Source organism: Cydia fagiglandana, chromosome 17 (genome assembly GCF_963556715.1).
Source record: "Cydia fagiglandana chromosome 17, ilCydFagi1.1, whole genome shotgun sequence".
Taxonomy (NCBI): domain Eukaryota; kingdom Metazoa; phylum Arthropoda; class Insecta; order Lepidoptera; family Tortricidae; genus Cydia; species Cydia fagiglandana.
Genome location: NC_085948.1, coordinates 9227679 through 9243601, shown reverse-complemented (window position 1 = coordinate 9243601; position 15923 = coordinate 9227679). Strand labels below are relative to the sequence as shown.

Genomic DNA, 15923 nt, shown 5'->3' with positions numbered 1-15923 from the left:
CCGTGTTTTCTCCTGCTGTGAATAAAGGGATCTAGACACGCGGCAGCGTGTCAAGCCAAGTTCAAGCAAAGGAACTGGCTAGCCAGCGCCGAGTGTAATATTACACGAACCACTTGGTGCCACTTTTGACCCTTCTATAACTCAAAACATCTTTGACGTAAACACATAAAACTACGTGTGTTTAATTATATCCATAAGGATATCTAGAAGCCCAAATTTCATGAAGCTAGCTCAAACGGTTATAAAGGTATGAAGGTCAAAAAGTCGTAAATTTTAAGACTGACTTATGACTTATAGTACCTAAACCTAACTTACTTCCAGATGACCTAGAAGGATGAAATTTGGAATCCAGCTTGGTTATTGTGTGTAACCGTAGGAAAAAATCTAAAAATAAAATAAAGTTAAAAAATAGGGGGGGTCCCCATACAAAAAAACCACTTTTTATTGGGACTGACATATAAGTACCTAAACCTAACCTACTTCCAGATGACCTAGAAGGATGAAATTTGGAATCCAGCTCGGTTATTGTGTGTAACCGTAGGAAAAAATCTAAAAATAAAATAAAGTTTAAAAATAGGGGGGGTCCCCATACAAAAAAAACCATTTTTTATTGGGACTGACATATAAGTACCTAAACCTAACCTACTTCCAGATGACCTAGAAGGATGAAATTTGGAATCCAGCTCAGTTATTGTGTGAAAGCGTAGGAAAAAATCTAAAAATAAAAAAAAAGTTATAAAATAGGGGGGGTCCCCATACAAAAAAAACATTTTTTATTGTGACTGACATATAAGTACCTAAACCTAACCTACTTCCAGATGACCTAGAACGATGAAATTTGGAATCCAGCTCGGTTATTGTGTGTAAGCGTAGGAAAAAATCTAAAAACAAAAAAAAGTTAAAAAATAGGGGGGGTCCCCATACAAAAAAATATTTTTTTTTTGTAGCGTTGGAACCGTTACAAGCAGATATTTGAAACTACCCCAATATATGTATTATTATATTTGCTATATTAAAATAAAGTTTAGTCAAAAAATAAGTGGTGTCCCCATACAAAAAACTTGTAATACGCTCTAAACAACCGGCCAACGGTGTGTCGTCGGCGGCGCGCGGCACCACATAATTATACAAAGAACAGAAGTAAAAACCATACAGCGGAAATACAAGAAAAAACATTAAATCTCAATACCTGCCTAGTTTTCTTTACAAAAAGTATTGATATCGCACCAAAAACATAAATGTAAAAAAGGAGAGCCAAGTTCAATACAAAAATTATGCTTGGCTGTGGGGCTCGCCGCAAAAAGAATGGAGATCTAAATGAGTGCCACTGCCAAGTTCTATGCAAAATCCAAATATGTATTTATAGGAACAAAATAACATTATAAACAAGTATTAAACTCTATTTCTTTGCTTTATTGGATACCTATAACAATTGAAAAATGTGAGATCTTAAAGTAGGTTAGATTTGGCTTGGCCAGGTTTTATCAGAATTACAATATATATAAAATGATTGATATAATGAAAACTGGCCAAGTCAAATCTAACCTACTTTAAGATCTCACATTTTTCAATTGTTATAGGTATCCAATAAAGCAAAGAAATTGAGTTTAATACTTGTTTATAATGTTATTTTGTTCCTATAAATACATATTTGGATTTTGCATAGAACTTGGCAGTGGCACTCATTTAGATCTCCATTCTTTTTGCGGCGAGCCCCACAGCCAAGCATAATTTTTGTATTGAACTTGGCTCTCCTTTTTTACATTTATGTTTTTGGTGGTTGGAATATTACTGAAAAGAATTGTGTACAATTTGTATAAATAGTAAAATGTAGAACTATTTATGTCTTTTATCATCAACCTACGAGCACGGTGTATAAAATAAAGTTTCACTGAATAAGGTGGTGGTACTAGTGCTCGACATGCTAATGCCCAATAGGTGACACCCTGCTGTCACCTCTATTGACAATGGCTTAAGTTTCAAGATGACATGTGCTGGGACCGCGTCGAGCCCTAGTACCACCACCTTGCTCAATATTTTAGATCATTCGTTTAAAGGTCCTCTCAACAAAGTAGGTACCTACAACAATGAGGTATGTACACACAAATAAACAAGGAAATACGGACGGTAAACAAAGCCTACTAAAAGATAGCCGAAAACACAAATTATCTCAGAACATCAGGAATTATACTTCTGCAATGGGAATTGCCTTGTTTTAGAGCCACATTTAACGACTAGTCAAACAAAACATAAGCTGGCCTGGCAACAGATAACAGCCCTTTATATTCCTGTTCTTCTAAGAGCCTATACTAAACACGCATTCGTAAAACTAAGTTATTGACCGAGCGTTTTAGCGAAGACTCAGCTTCAGCTTGGGCAAAAATGTCCGGATATTCTCCTCTACAGGTCGCAATTCTCAACTGATTCTCGCGAAAATATGTGAGCAGGTTCGATGATTTAAATTATTTATATCGATTCAGTTAAAAAAAAATCACAATGGCGGAGCGGCGATTCTGTTTTAAGCTATTCGCGCAAGGTTTACAGTCAGCTAACAGAGCCACTAGAATATTGATTATATATTAAGTTAAATATATGTATATTTAACTTAAAAAAAGTACCAAGGACCAAGCGTTAGGACACATTGTATACCTATACTTGCACTAAGTATTTAGTGAATAGTAGAATGTGCTTAGTGTTTTTATTTGTTATATCAGTTATGTTACCTACTATACTCGTGGATTAGCCTTCAACGTCATGTAAATTGTTTGAATTTTCAATAAGGTTTAGGAAGTCTTGTGTTATTTATACCTTTTATTAGCGCAACATCTTGAACCATTAGCTTTTAGATTTTCCTTCAAAGACTGCTAAAGAGGCAACAAATGTACCTTCTAAGGAATATAGGTAAAACAAATTCATTACTTTCTAAAGCTCATATGTTGATGATTGTTCCATTGAAATAGTAACCTTCAAATCTATTGAATAAAGTCTATTATCATGACTACTCTTCGAAGTTACATGAGTTTTGGAAAGCCAGTGAGAGAATATGGGTAATGCGCTCTCGACAGCATTGTGGGTCCCTTGGGTTCTCGATGAGATGGAAGGACTAAGTAAACAGTACTGTTACCACTTTGTATATAGATTAAACTTTATTTATTTTCAAGTTAGAATAGTTAGATGAATAGGTAAGGTCGTTTCTCAAAAAGTTGGCACCGCCAGGTTAATGTTAACGTTTTTCAAAAATTTTGCATTTTCGCATTTTTTTTTATTGGGATCGTTAAAAGGCAACTTTAACTATTAGAAAATGTGGAAGGGAAGCAATTCCTTCAATTAGTTTAGGAGATATAGGCGTTTGAAATTCAGGTTAATGATATCAAGGACAGGTGAAAGATATTTTGTCTCCAGGTTATCGATAGTAGAAGCAGGTTATCGAGAAATAAGTACAAATTCCAATGAAAATATTGACAGGTTATCGAGAGGCGTCATTAACCTGTGTCCGTTGCCGTTAACCTGGTTTCTTGTCATCGTTCACCTGTAATGAGTGTCATCCACCTGTCCACCACATCATTTTCAATGCCTTCTAAAAATAATCGAAAAATGTGTCATCTTCTGTAAAAAGGGACCTTATTGTCCACCACGATGATTAAAATTTTGGATTCTGACCCACCTCACCTTCGATTCGATTCCCAATTTAACAACAAGTTTCTGTGAATAAGTAAACATTCAATCTTACTGTCTATTCACCCTGGCAGTACCTAGTGGAACTCAGGTTTGGTGCAACATAGGCACATGCAGTTTTGGTCATCCAACTCGTCTTGGTGAGCACTTGGGAGAGCAGAACTCAAGATAGAGCTGATGCTGGACCATCGCAGTACCTAGTGGAACTCAGGTTTGGTGCAACATAGGCACATGCAGTTTTGGTCATCCAACTCGTCTTGGTGAGCACTTGGGAGAGCAGAACTCCAGATAGAGCTGATGCTGGACCATCGCAGTACCTAGTGGAACTCAGGTTTGATGCAACATAGACACACGCTGTTTTGGTCATTCGACACGTCTTCATGAGGACTTGGGAGGGCAGTACCCAAGATAGAGCTCATGCTGAACCCTCGCAGTACCTAGTGGAACTCAGGTTTGGTGCAACATAGACACACGCTGTTTTGGTCATTCGACACGTCTTGATGAGGACTTGGGAGGGCAGTACCCAAGATACAGCTGATGCTAAACCCTCGCAGCACCTAGTGGAACTCAGGTTTGGTGCAACATAGACACACGCTGTTTTGGTCATTCGACACGTTTTGATGAGGACTTGGGAGGGCAGTACCCAAGATCGAGCTGATGCTGAACCCTCGCAGCACCTAGTGGAACTCAGGTTTGGTGCAACATAGACACACGCTGTTTTGGTCATCCAACACGTCTTGATGAGCACTTAAAAGAGCAGTACCCAAGATAGAGCTGATGCTGAACCCTCGCAGTAACTAGTGGAACTCAGGTTTGGTGCAACATAGAAACACGCTGTTTTGGTCATTCGACACGTTTTGATGAGGACTTGGGAGGGCAGTACCCAAGATAGAGCTGATGCTGAACCCTCGCAGCACCTAGTGGAACTCAGGTTTGGTGCAACATAGACACATGCTATTTTGGTCATCCAACACGTCTTGATGAGCACTTGGAAGAGCAGTACCCAAGATAGAGCTGATGCTGAACCCTCGCAGCACCTAGTGGAACTCAGGTTTGGTGCAACATAGACACACACTGTTTTGGTCATCCAACACGTCTTGATGAGCACTTGAGAGAGCAGTACCCCAGATAGAGCTGATGCTGAACCCTCGCAGTACCTAGTAGAATTCAGTTTTGGTGCAACATAGACACACGCTGTTCTGGTCATTCGACACGTCTTGATGAGGACTTGGGAGGGCAGTACCCAAGATACAGCTGATGCTGAACCCTCGCAGTACCTAGTGGAACTCAGGTTTGGTGCAACATAGACACACGCTGTTTTGGTCATCGAACACGTCTTGATGAGCACTTAAAAGAGCAGTACCCAAGATAGAGCTGATGCTGAACCCTCGCAGTACCTACTGGAACTCAGGTTTGATGCAACATAGACACATGCTGTTTTGGTCATTCGACACGTCTTGATGAGCACTTGGGAGCGCAGTACCCATGATAGAGCTGATGTTGAACCCTCGCAGTACCTAGTGGAACTCAGGTTTGGTGCAAGGTCAGGTCAGGTTAGGTCCGGGTTCAGGTTCAGATAAGAGCCGGAATCCAGGTCCAGGTCCGACTCCGGGTTTGAGTCTAGGTCCGGGTCCGAGTCACAGTCCGGGTCCGAGTCCGGGCCCGAGTCTGGGTCCGGGTCCCAGCCCCAGTCCCAATCCAAGTCAAAATCTAAATCGCCAAACGTGTACTATGCATCGTTGAAGAGTTCTGTTCTAATCATCATCAGCAGTTCCACTTCATCAAATGCGACAGTTTTTAATGAAAATGCTTGATTTTCTGATGTAAATCCAAAAGTCACTATACGCATGCCTTTAAGTTTTGAGGAGTTCCCTCGATTCCTCATGGATCCCATCATCAGAACTCGAGATTGACAAAAATGCAGCTTATAAACTTATCTTGCTTAACAAACATAACGAAGAGGACAAATCGCCAAACGTGAACTATGCATCGTTGAAGAGTTCCGTTCTGATCTTCATCAGCAGTTCCACTTCATCCAATGTCACTTTTGTGAATGTATATGCTTGATTTGTAAATAAAAACACAAAAATCACTATATGTATGCCTTTAAGATTTGAGGAGTTCCCTCGATTCCTCATGGATCCCATCATCAGAACTCGAGATTGACAAAAATGCAGCTTATAAACTTATCTTGCTTAACAAACATAACGAAGAGGACAAATCGCCAAACGTGAACTATGCGTCGTTGAAGAGTTTCGTTCTGATCTTCATCAGCAGTTCCACTTCATCCAATGTCACTTTTGTGAATGTATATGCTTGATTTGTAAATAAAAACACAAAAATCACTATATGTATGCCTTTAAGATTTGAGGAGTTCCCTCGATTCTTCATAGATCCCATCATCAGAACTGGGTTTTGACAAGAACGGGACTAATCTGCATATACTTATACTTTTTACAAAACATTTTAATATATGTCTAAAACTAAAAACCCTCATAAGGTACCTTTTCCCGTGGGACGTCACAAATCTAGTTTGAGTATAATGTAACGTGGATTTTAAATAATTATCGATCACCTGTCATATGGCAGGTGAAGGACGCTTCGTTCACCTGCCATTGCATCATTCACCTGACTTTTTTGGACAGGTTAACGAGACTTAAGACAAAAGTACAAAAATTTCAATAATATGCAGTTTTAACAGACAGGATAGTTTTTATTCCTAAATTAACACACAAAAGCGATATAACCGCTATATAATTATATAGTTACGAGTATTAGTTGTGGTATCAGTGACATTAACCTGCCGCAAAATCTCATCCACCTGGCAGTTTTAGCCAGGTGGACGATATGCAGGTGATGGGGAAAATGGCAGTTATATCGCGAATACACAAAATGTATTAGCTTGATGAACTCCATACTTAGGCATATAAAACTAAACTATTGTTTACGTTACATATCTTGATAGTAATGCGATAGGTTACATAATTAGCAAGATATCGACTCCAGGATAAAGAGTATTTACCCATTACAAACTCCAATTTCCGATACTTTGTCGTTTGTGTTTTATTTGCGAAGCACAATAACCACGTCTTCGTCCTACCAGGTGATAGCTGATGAGTGACGGCTTCAGCTCGTGCGGAGTGAGACGGGAAAGGTGCGGTGGGGGTTATACAATCGTCGTGAATGTGACGCGCCAGGTGACTGTTAAGAATTGCCTTGGACAAACTTTGAAGCCGAATAACTTAAAATATAAGTATAATATTGTTATGCGATAGTAATACTTTAAAACTTAAGGATATATGTTAATAAAATACGGTAATGCCGTTAAATTAAGTTAATATTTTGTGTGGTTTTCATAGCTCGGAACATCAGTACCTCGCGTTGGGACACGGCAGGTTAACGGATAAACGTAGTTACAATATTTTTTTTTGTAATCAATATTTATTAAATTTTTTTCAAAGTATTAGGCCTCTGTGTAAAAAGTCTCTCTAAATATGTATTAATTTTTTATATATAAAAATAGTACATAACGAAAAAAAAGTTCTAACATAAACCTATTTACAGGTGGCGGTGCCAACTTTTTGAGAAACGACCGTAAGCATCTTATTTAGAATTTTGTATTGATATGAAACTCATAATTTATTTAGGTTAAATATTTCACCTTGATTTACATTTATAAAACTTTTTTTTTTCACGTTAAGACGAAAGTCCCTGCTCGTAATCGCCTTTTCATAAAAACGTAGTCCTTATTTTCTTCTCTGGATATTAATCTTATTGAAAATATTTTGACACAATTTGTTGTATATTAACCACAGCTATGCCCCTACGTTTGATTTCTTCGAATTTTTATTTATTATAATATAACAATTTGGAGCATTTAACGATTTTGTATGAACTCTGTTTTTCGCTCCATTTTCAAAATTATCAAAAAATAGACAGACCAACAAACTAACTGTAATTATAAAGTTTTGTCGTATTCCTCTATGAATCCTTAGATTCACTGTTTACGGTGGCGGTAAACAGTGAATCTAGGGATTCATAAACGGGACATAAACGGGACACCAGTGCTTTTTTTAAACTTTGCCAGCATCGCATTAAAATAAAATTGCCTGGTAAATTTAGACCTTCCTTCGAATTCATGTTGTCCTACAAATACAAATCAAACGATTAATTAAATTAATAGCTCTTAGGCTCCTAGATAGAATCCGTTCGCTTTTATCTACTAATAGCTCAATTACAATAGGTTCGGAAACCCTTTGACTAGCGGTTTTGGCCCGGAGAAATTTATCGAACCATAGATATCCATTACAACATGAAACGTGCGGGTCTCACTTAATTACCGAGCGAGCCATACGGCTCGATTCGAACTTTAAGATACCTACGTCAATTAATAGATCTAGAAACGATATATAGATTAGATATGTTAGTGTCAGTATCAAATATGATGTTTCTTCAAACACAAAATTACAGGTATAAGTGTCACTTTTGACACTGATACCTGTAATCCATATCGTGTCTAGATCTATTAATTGATGTGTCTTAAAGTTCGAATCGGGGAATTAATCTGGGTACGTTGATGTGTCGATTTTCATGAGGTGATCTTAATTAAATTAATTGGAAGGCATCAAATACATTATCGAGTTATATTTAGGGTGTAATCGCATTTAGGGATGACCTTTTTATATATTATGTAATTCAAACTCAAACATTGTTAGTTGCTCCGCTTGAGCCGAAATGAAACGGGTTATTGCCATGTGTTGCTATTAGCTCGTTATACTGGTAACAGCGGGGATTATTTCCTCATCTGTTACCACTGGGAGTAAAAATACCTAGGTTACCACCAAGTTATCACCAAAGTTTATTTTGCAGTACTTACCACAACATCCTTTTAAATGTTCAATACCAATACAAAGTAATAGAAAACTGTTAGTAGTTAAAGTACATAAAGTAATCAGATGAAAATCATTCAACGAAACTAAACACACTTTTCTTCCTTACTTATTCTTACTTAAAAGTATCTGATATGTATGGTAGGACTAAATAACTAGCGCGCGTCTGAGGCTAAGCTGCAATTTTATCTACATAGTGCCAGTTTCTTGCCTTGATGATAATAACGTGTCATGCCATGATAATAACGATTATCATGACATGACACGAGAAAAAAGTACTTAATTGCACCACTGCATTATTTTGCTTTGCACAAGGACACGACAAGTTGATCGTACAAAGGTTCAGGCCGCGTAGCCAAGATGCCAATCGCTTACGCTCCGTAGCGATCGAAACGCAAATGTCACTGTCACACTAATACGGAAGAGTGATAGAGAGACATAATGCTTTTCGTTGTCGAAGCGATAACGATTGTCACCTTGGCTAGGCCGGGGTGGGACTGGCGTCCCGTAGTTCCTTAAAGCTATACCTAAGCTTTTAGCTAGTCAGCTCATATTGCGGTGCACGCGCACTTGAATATGAGCTGACATATGTAGCTAAACTGTTCCTATATCTTATTACCTTTCCAAGTTGTATGCTTATTGCTCCTAGAAAAGTATATTTCTTATACTCCACCTAACTTTAGAGTTACTACTAACTTGGGTAGTACTTACTTGAAGGTACGTACCTATATCATGAGTAAAAAACCGATGACTGACAAAACGTTTGGTAAATAAACATATAAATTCCTACTATTTCTTATATAAAATATGTATACAAACACACGAAAAACCCTGGTTTCGATGGTTGATATTCTCCAGAGGATAAAAACGGACCAAAAGGCTCACAAAAAGGTTCATATGAAAGATCGATCACCTGATTAATGAGAAGAGCGCAAATTTGGAAAGGTCTCTCACAGTAAACCGGATTGAAATTATTTGTTGTGTCACTTTCTTTGGGCATTCATGAAGAGAGGGGAAAAAAGTTAAGTAATATTTAATCTAATAATAATATAAAGTATTTCAATACAATCCGAAACAAGCTATCTGCATAAGGTACATCTACCAATTCGTCCACCGATCCCATAAAGCACAATAAGTAATATAAACCGAAATCACTACCTATTAATAAAATGTTTTAACTTTCATGTCTCTTTTCTCTCGGCGGACATACATATTTAAACGAGCAAAACAGACGTAATGTTTCTATGTAATGTTTTGACGGTAGTCACATTAAACCAATAGATAGGTAGGATATGTTCATTAGGTTGCTTCAGATGCCCGAAGGGCAAAGCCCCGCGTAGCGTCGCGTCGACTCAGGGAACGTGACAAAGATTTTCAAGTTTCACGATAAGTATGCCTATGAATTTCACGATCTGCCTGATCTTACGATCGGCCACCGACATGTATAAATAAGTATTATTCAGTTACCTACCCATTATCCCAAGTCATAGATAAATCTCATTTCTCTCAATCTGAACTTTATTACTGAGATACTACATTAATTTTCAACGAAATGACTAACATAATAATTACAGAAGGTATTATAATATTATTTGTTTTATATTATCACGAGTACGAAAAGATACCTTTATTAAATAAAATTTTGGTTATTATTGCAAGGCTTATGTGTGTTTTATGTAAATAATTATATAATTCTAACGTTTCAAGACAGAAACAAAATTTTCTTAATGCAATTATAACGAACCTGAAATTTTCCTTAAGGCTTAATTTATTAGGGTTCTGTACCTAAACGGTAAAACGGGACCCTATTACTAAGACTTCGCTGTCCGTCCGTCCGTCCGTCCGTCCGTCCGTCCGTCCGTCTGTCACCAGGCTGTATCTCACGAACCGTGATAGCTAGACAGTTGAAATTTTCACAGATGATGTATTTCTGTTGCCGCTATAACAACAAATACTAAAAACAGAATAAAATAAAGATTTAAGTGGGGCTCCCATACAGCAAACGTGATTTTTGACCAAAGTTAAGCAACGTCGGGCGTGGTCAGTACTTGAATGGGTGGGTACGGAACCCTTCGTGCGCGAGTCCGACTCGCACAAGCCCAGGTTTTTTTAATTTTATTGGAATTTAGATGTTATTAGTTCAATTCGTAATATCTTCCTGACCATCCTTTGAAGACTATATTTATCAAATATGGTTACACCTATGCCTACTTTTGAGGGTGCCAATTTTCCTTTTTCGCCACACTCAGCACCATTTTCCACTTTTCCTAATAATATACGAATCATATTGCTTTCTTTTGGTGTACCTAAAATATAAAGGTTTCATCATTGGCAAAGACGAATACGGTGACAATAGGTAGGTACTTACATATTAATAAAATTTCTGTGTATGCCGCCTTCACGGGAATGTACAAGGGGAGCTGGCTGAACGATGCGAGCAATTATATGCGTGCTAATAATGTTCTTACATAAAATGGAGAAAATCGGAAAGCGTACCATCGGCTTCGAATCAGTAGCCGGAGATGTAAGGAAAAACAACAAGGTTTCCGCTTCATAAATACAATCCAAATACGCGAGCATTTTTAAGTGCTGTGAGGTTCATTTCAAAGGCTAATTTGTTTGAAGTGTGATGCTGCTATTGCCCAAATGCCCATGCTAGTCTCTACCGTCGGGCTATTTCATTGTCTTGGTCATTAAAAACTTACTAAGTAGTATATGTATAATTTATTTTAACAAAGATATTGTTTTAAACATTTACTTTGAATTTCACAGATGTCATCACATTCATCTGTCACATGAAGCCTGCGCTGTTGATATTTGATCCTTTTTCTTGATAAATTATGGTGTGAATACCGTTTTTTACAATATAAAAAAAATATTTAAAAAAAATACTAAAATATATTGAACTCGACCACAAAGATAAGGCTGAAAATAATTAGATTTTGCATCTATACGTGAATATAATATGTATCATCAAAAAATTCACCTTGTTAAGTCATCGGCACCGATAAACGTAGGTACCTATTTAGTACTCTGCATGTCCTAAATTCTATCTTTCCAATAAAGGTCAACTGACGCAGGCTACACCCACGTAAAGGCAACTTAATTCATTTCGATCGTAAACGCATAATTTGGTTTGCCGACATCCTATTTCAAACCCCTAAACCACGAAGGGATTTTTACCGATTCCGCTACCTAGGTAATTAGGAAATGTTTCGCACGGCATTTCTAAAAGGTTCGGTTTGCTTTAACATTTAAATATCTGTACGTGCACCAACTTTTGGCGGTTGGAACATGCGCAGTAGGTCTTGTCAGCAAGTTTGGCCGTGCGTTTCATTTAGTTGCTTCGCGGTACCTACAGGTGCCGTGCGCGGTCGTCGATTATCGGGAAAACTCCGAACGTCTTTTTTTTCCCAAGTAAACCCACCGAGTGCTATATGTAAGCATATATGGAAAAGTAGTAAAGCATGTATATGTGTGTTTAGAGAGCTGAAACTCTATTTTCCCTCAAAGCTAGGTGTGTGCCTGTGATTCTATTGCGCGAGGTAAGTTCCTGTCCAACCTGTAGATTCTTGTAACTGCTGCGTTTATTGTTGGAAGTTCCTTGCATGGAAAACTTCCGTTATGTGTAATTTCCTGAAGTGTTTCTCTTCAGTGGAAAATGTGCCTATTTATGTAACTTTCACTGTACTGGAAGATTTTGTTAGTAAATGTTATGCGTTTTCAGGAAGTTAATATTTGAGGGCAAACACACTTAAGTATATAAACATCCAGAAAAAAAGGAATAACCGTTCATTGTAGCATCAAAGCCTTCACGGCAGCTTTCTGCTTTTGTTTGATAAATCACGTATTTATCACTGGCGCTTTCGTAACGGGAGATATCACATTAAGGGCGATTGAATTTGATTATTATTAAAAGCTAAAATTATTAAGGTAGGTAGCAATGTTATAATTAAAATCCAACTGAAAATTCCCGGAGGAGCTTTATTTGGTCGAAACCCTTTTCATTAGAAATTTTATAAACGAAGCAAATACTCGTACCGTATTCAAGATTTAATAAAGAGAAGCAACTCTGTCTTTGTTTGACTATAACTGCATACTTTTTCAGGTAGGTACGTATAAATACCTTAATAGGTAACGTCTATTGGTTTAAGTAGTTTTTATTTCGATTTCGATTTCCACATATCTACTTAGGTACTTGGCGTAAGTATGGTAATTCTCGTGTGTATTACTAAAATTTTAGAGCACATGTATTTAAGAGTTCTGTGTGCACATGTGCTCAAAAATTTTAAAGTAACTAATTTATCTATCACGAAGAGTTATTTATAGTAACAGCTGTAGGTACCTAATGTCTAGATAAAATCGAGTCGCTTAACTTCAATCTGGGTAAATCCATCTGTCAGACTATGCCATTTTGGTATTGAGAAAAGGGAATAGGGTAGATATTTTGCTGAGAGCGTCGAATGGATTTAGGTACCTGAGTTTGGAGTTAACACAATCGTACCTCTTATGACAGCCGTTGTAAATGACAATTATAAAATGTATAAAGCCTCATACATCATTCCTGAAACTGCTGCGATCTACTATGTACTGATCTAAGAAATTGTCACATGGTTTAAGGCAGCGGTCAGCAACCTTTTAGCAGTCAAGGGCCACATAGTAGTTAACGGAGGTGACACGGGCCGTACTTTGTTAATATTTATGACTTTATGAGACATTGTCGTTTGTCACTATTACATACAAAATAGCCAAGGCGGCACTCGGGCCGCAAGTGACAGGTTCACGAGCCGCATGCGGCCCGCAGGCCGCAGGCTGCCGACCGCTGGTTTATGGCATTGACATGTGTAGCTAAAAGCGAAATGTACCCTCCCATATAGTATAAGTATACATTTTACGCATCGATAAATATTGAAATATCCTGAATCTAGCTTTGGGAGCGGGATAATTTTGAAAAACATTTATAAAACAAGAAGCATTTTATACTTTAGCGACACTTACGCTACTGCAATAATTATCAACCTAGGCATCTTGCTTGTAGTTTTAGTAGATATTTATCAATTTTTAAAATTCCCGTTATCGAGGTTATCCGTTATAAGGTGCATTAGACCTTAGGTATATGAAAAAAATAACTGTAACAATTTTTTTTATTAAAAACATAATTAAAATTATTTTATTTTCTTTTTTTCTTTTTTTAATGGGAACCGCCTTCAAATAAACAACGCATTAAAATCCGCCGTCTCAAATCTGCCACGAAGTAATACATACCTAAATACCTAATAACACTTACAAGAGTCATGCAACTGGGGGGCTAGCCAAGATGACAATCGTTCGCAGAAATCGAAACGATGATATGTAAATATTCTCTTAGAATACTTAGTACATCACTCAGATATCGACTCGGCTACTTTTACATTAAATACATGTGGTGTACTTACTTAATGTACCGTAAAATGGGGTGAATTGGGTGAAATTTGACTTTCAAACCTCGATAAAATTCGAAACCGTGAAAACTGAATGGTGTATACAGGGGGATCAATCCAAATGCCGGTTATGTATGATAGATTTAAAAAAAATTGAATGCCATTATTATTAAATCTAAAATCGAAGCCATGGTTCCTAAGAACAGATTTCGCTATCTCTCATAGTTTCTGACTTCTCCATACTGACCCATTTGGATTGATCACCCTGTATAATAAGTGGTTCGGATGTTTGTATTTCAGTTTGTATTTTATTTTGGGTAGTTCCATTTCATAACTTTGACGATAAAGAGGAAAACCCTCCTCACCCCGTAGTGCCTCGTATTTGGGGTGAGAGGGTTTTTCATACAAATGTGATTTTGGAAGATTGTTGGATCGATTTTTATTATTATGCGTATTACTATAGCCCCATTTTAAATTGGAATACATTATTTTTGTAGCAGTAGCCTTAAAATCCCTTCTCACCCCCCTCTCAAACCTTCTCTCCCCATTCATAACCCACCTCTCCCTGCGAAACCTACTCACCCCGTTTTACGGTACATAGAGCTGCAAAAAACTGCATGGAAACATTTTTAATAACTTCATTCATAAAGTGGCCATTCAATTTTGAAGGTGGGTTAACATACGTATAATAAAATTACAGATGCATAGAGTATTTTTGGTGACCTTTAACTACACAGAAATGGAACGTCTAGACATGTAAAAATACCAACAACCAGCTTGTATTCTCATATATTCTTAGGCAAGGCAAACCAGACGGACAAAAAACCTCTAAATGTCAGTGTTACCTTTGGATATTGGATTTTTGTTTCTTAATTTGTTTGAAATTGGACATTGCAATATAACTTAGAATGGAATATAGAATACTTTATATCAGAATAAATTCATCTAAAACTATGAAATGTGTACGTTTGTGTTTCTTTGCGTGATCGAATCAGAAATGAGGAGATCCGTAAACGAACTAAAGTCACCGACATAGCCCACCGGATTAGCAAGCTGAAGTGGCAATGGGCAGGCCACATTGCGCGCAGAGAAGATGGCCGATGGGGTCGAAAAGTGCTCGAGTGGAGACCACGGACTAGCAAGCACAGCGTAGGACGTCCACCCACAAGATGGACGGACGACCTTGTTAAGGCCGCCGGAAGACGCTGGATGCGAGTCGCTTCCAACCGGTACGAATGGAGGTCCAAGGGGGAGCCTATGTTCAGCAGTGGACGTCTTATGGCTGAGATGATATGAAATGTGAGTCAGATAGACGGGAATGTTAGATACCTACTAAGTGAGCTGGTTCTTAGCAGACATGGGCTAGTTAAGTATTGATTTATAGTCTGTATCTTTAGGTATTAAAAAAAAAGTAAACTAACAATTTGTAAATTTTCGGGTAGTTATAACATTTATCGGTTAACCGACCAAATACAAAACCGGATCAGTCACTGTTCAGTGGTTTTAGACTTTAACCTACATTATTTGATCATGTAATGTTTTCATCTACCCTCAACTGGCTTAAGGAGCCATTTGAGTTAGATTTTGTTTACTTTTATTTAAATACCTATTGATACAGGGTATAAATGCGGACGAAGTCGCGGAAGAGGCTAGTTCTATATTATATAAATAGATAATATTTAGAGAGAAGCAAACACTCTTGAAATTGTGATTGCTAATTACCCGGTGGTTTATAAACAAATGTCATTCAACTCTAGTTCTTCAATAAAGGAAAAATATTATGAGGAAGCATCCGCTAAGAAATATAAAAGTGCCTATAAAATCCGTATTTCACGTTGAGGTAGGTAAAGAGCTAGAATATAATATAATGAAAGGAAAAACAAATTCTAATAAAATAATTAAATTATTTCGGTTTAAATTCTAAATGAAGACTTTATTT

General features: G+C 37.4%; 1 protein-coding gene across 2 annotated transcripts in view; it reads left to right on the top strand.

Annotated features, from left to right (window-relative positions):
- Positions 1-11804: 11804 nt before the first annotated feature.
- The window catches only part of LOC134672381 (synaptotagmin-15-like), a 92322-nt gene continuing 88203 nt past the window's right edge, over positions 11805-15923 (top strand). For both annotated transcript variants that reach the window (XM_063530242.1, XM_063530241.1), the window contains exon 1: positions 11805-12109. The gene's annotated coding sequence lies outside the window, so the exon portion shown is untranslated. The remainder of the gene's footprint in view (positions 12110-15923) is intronic.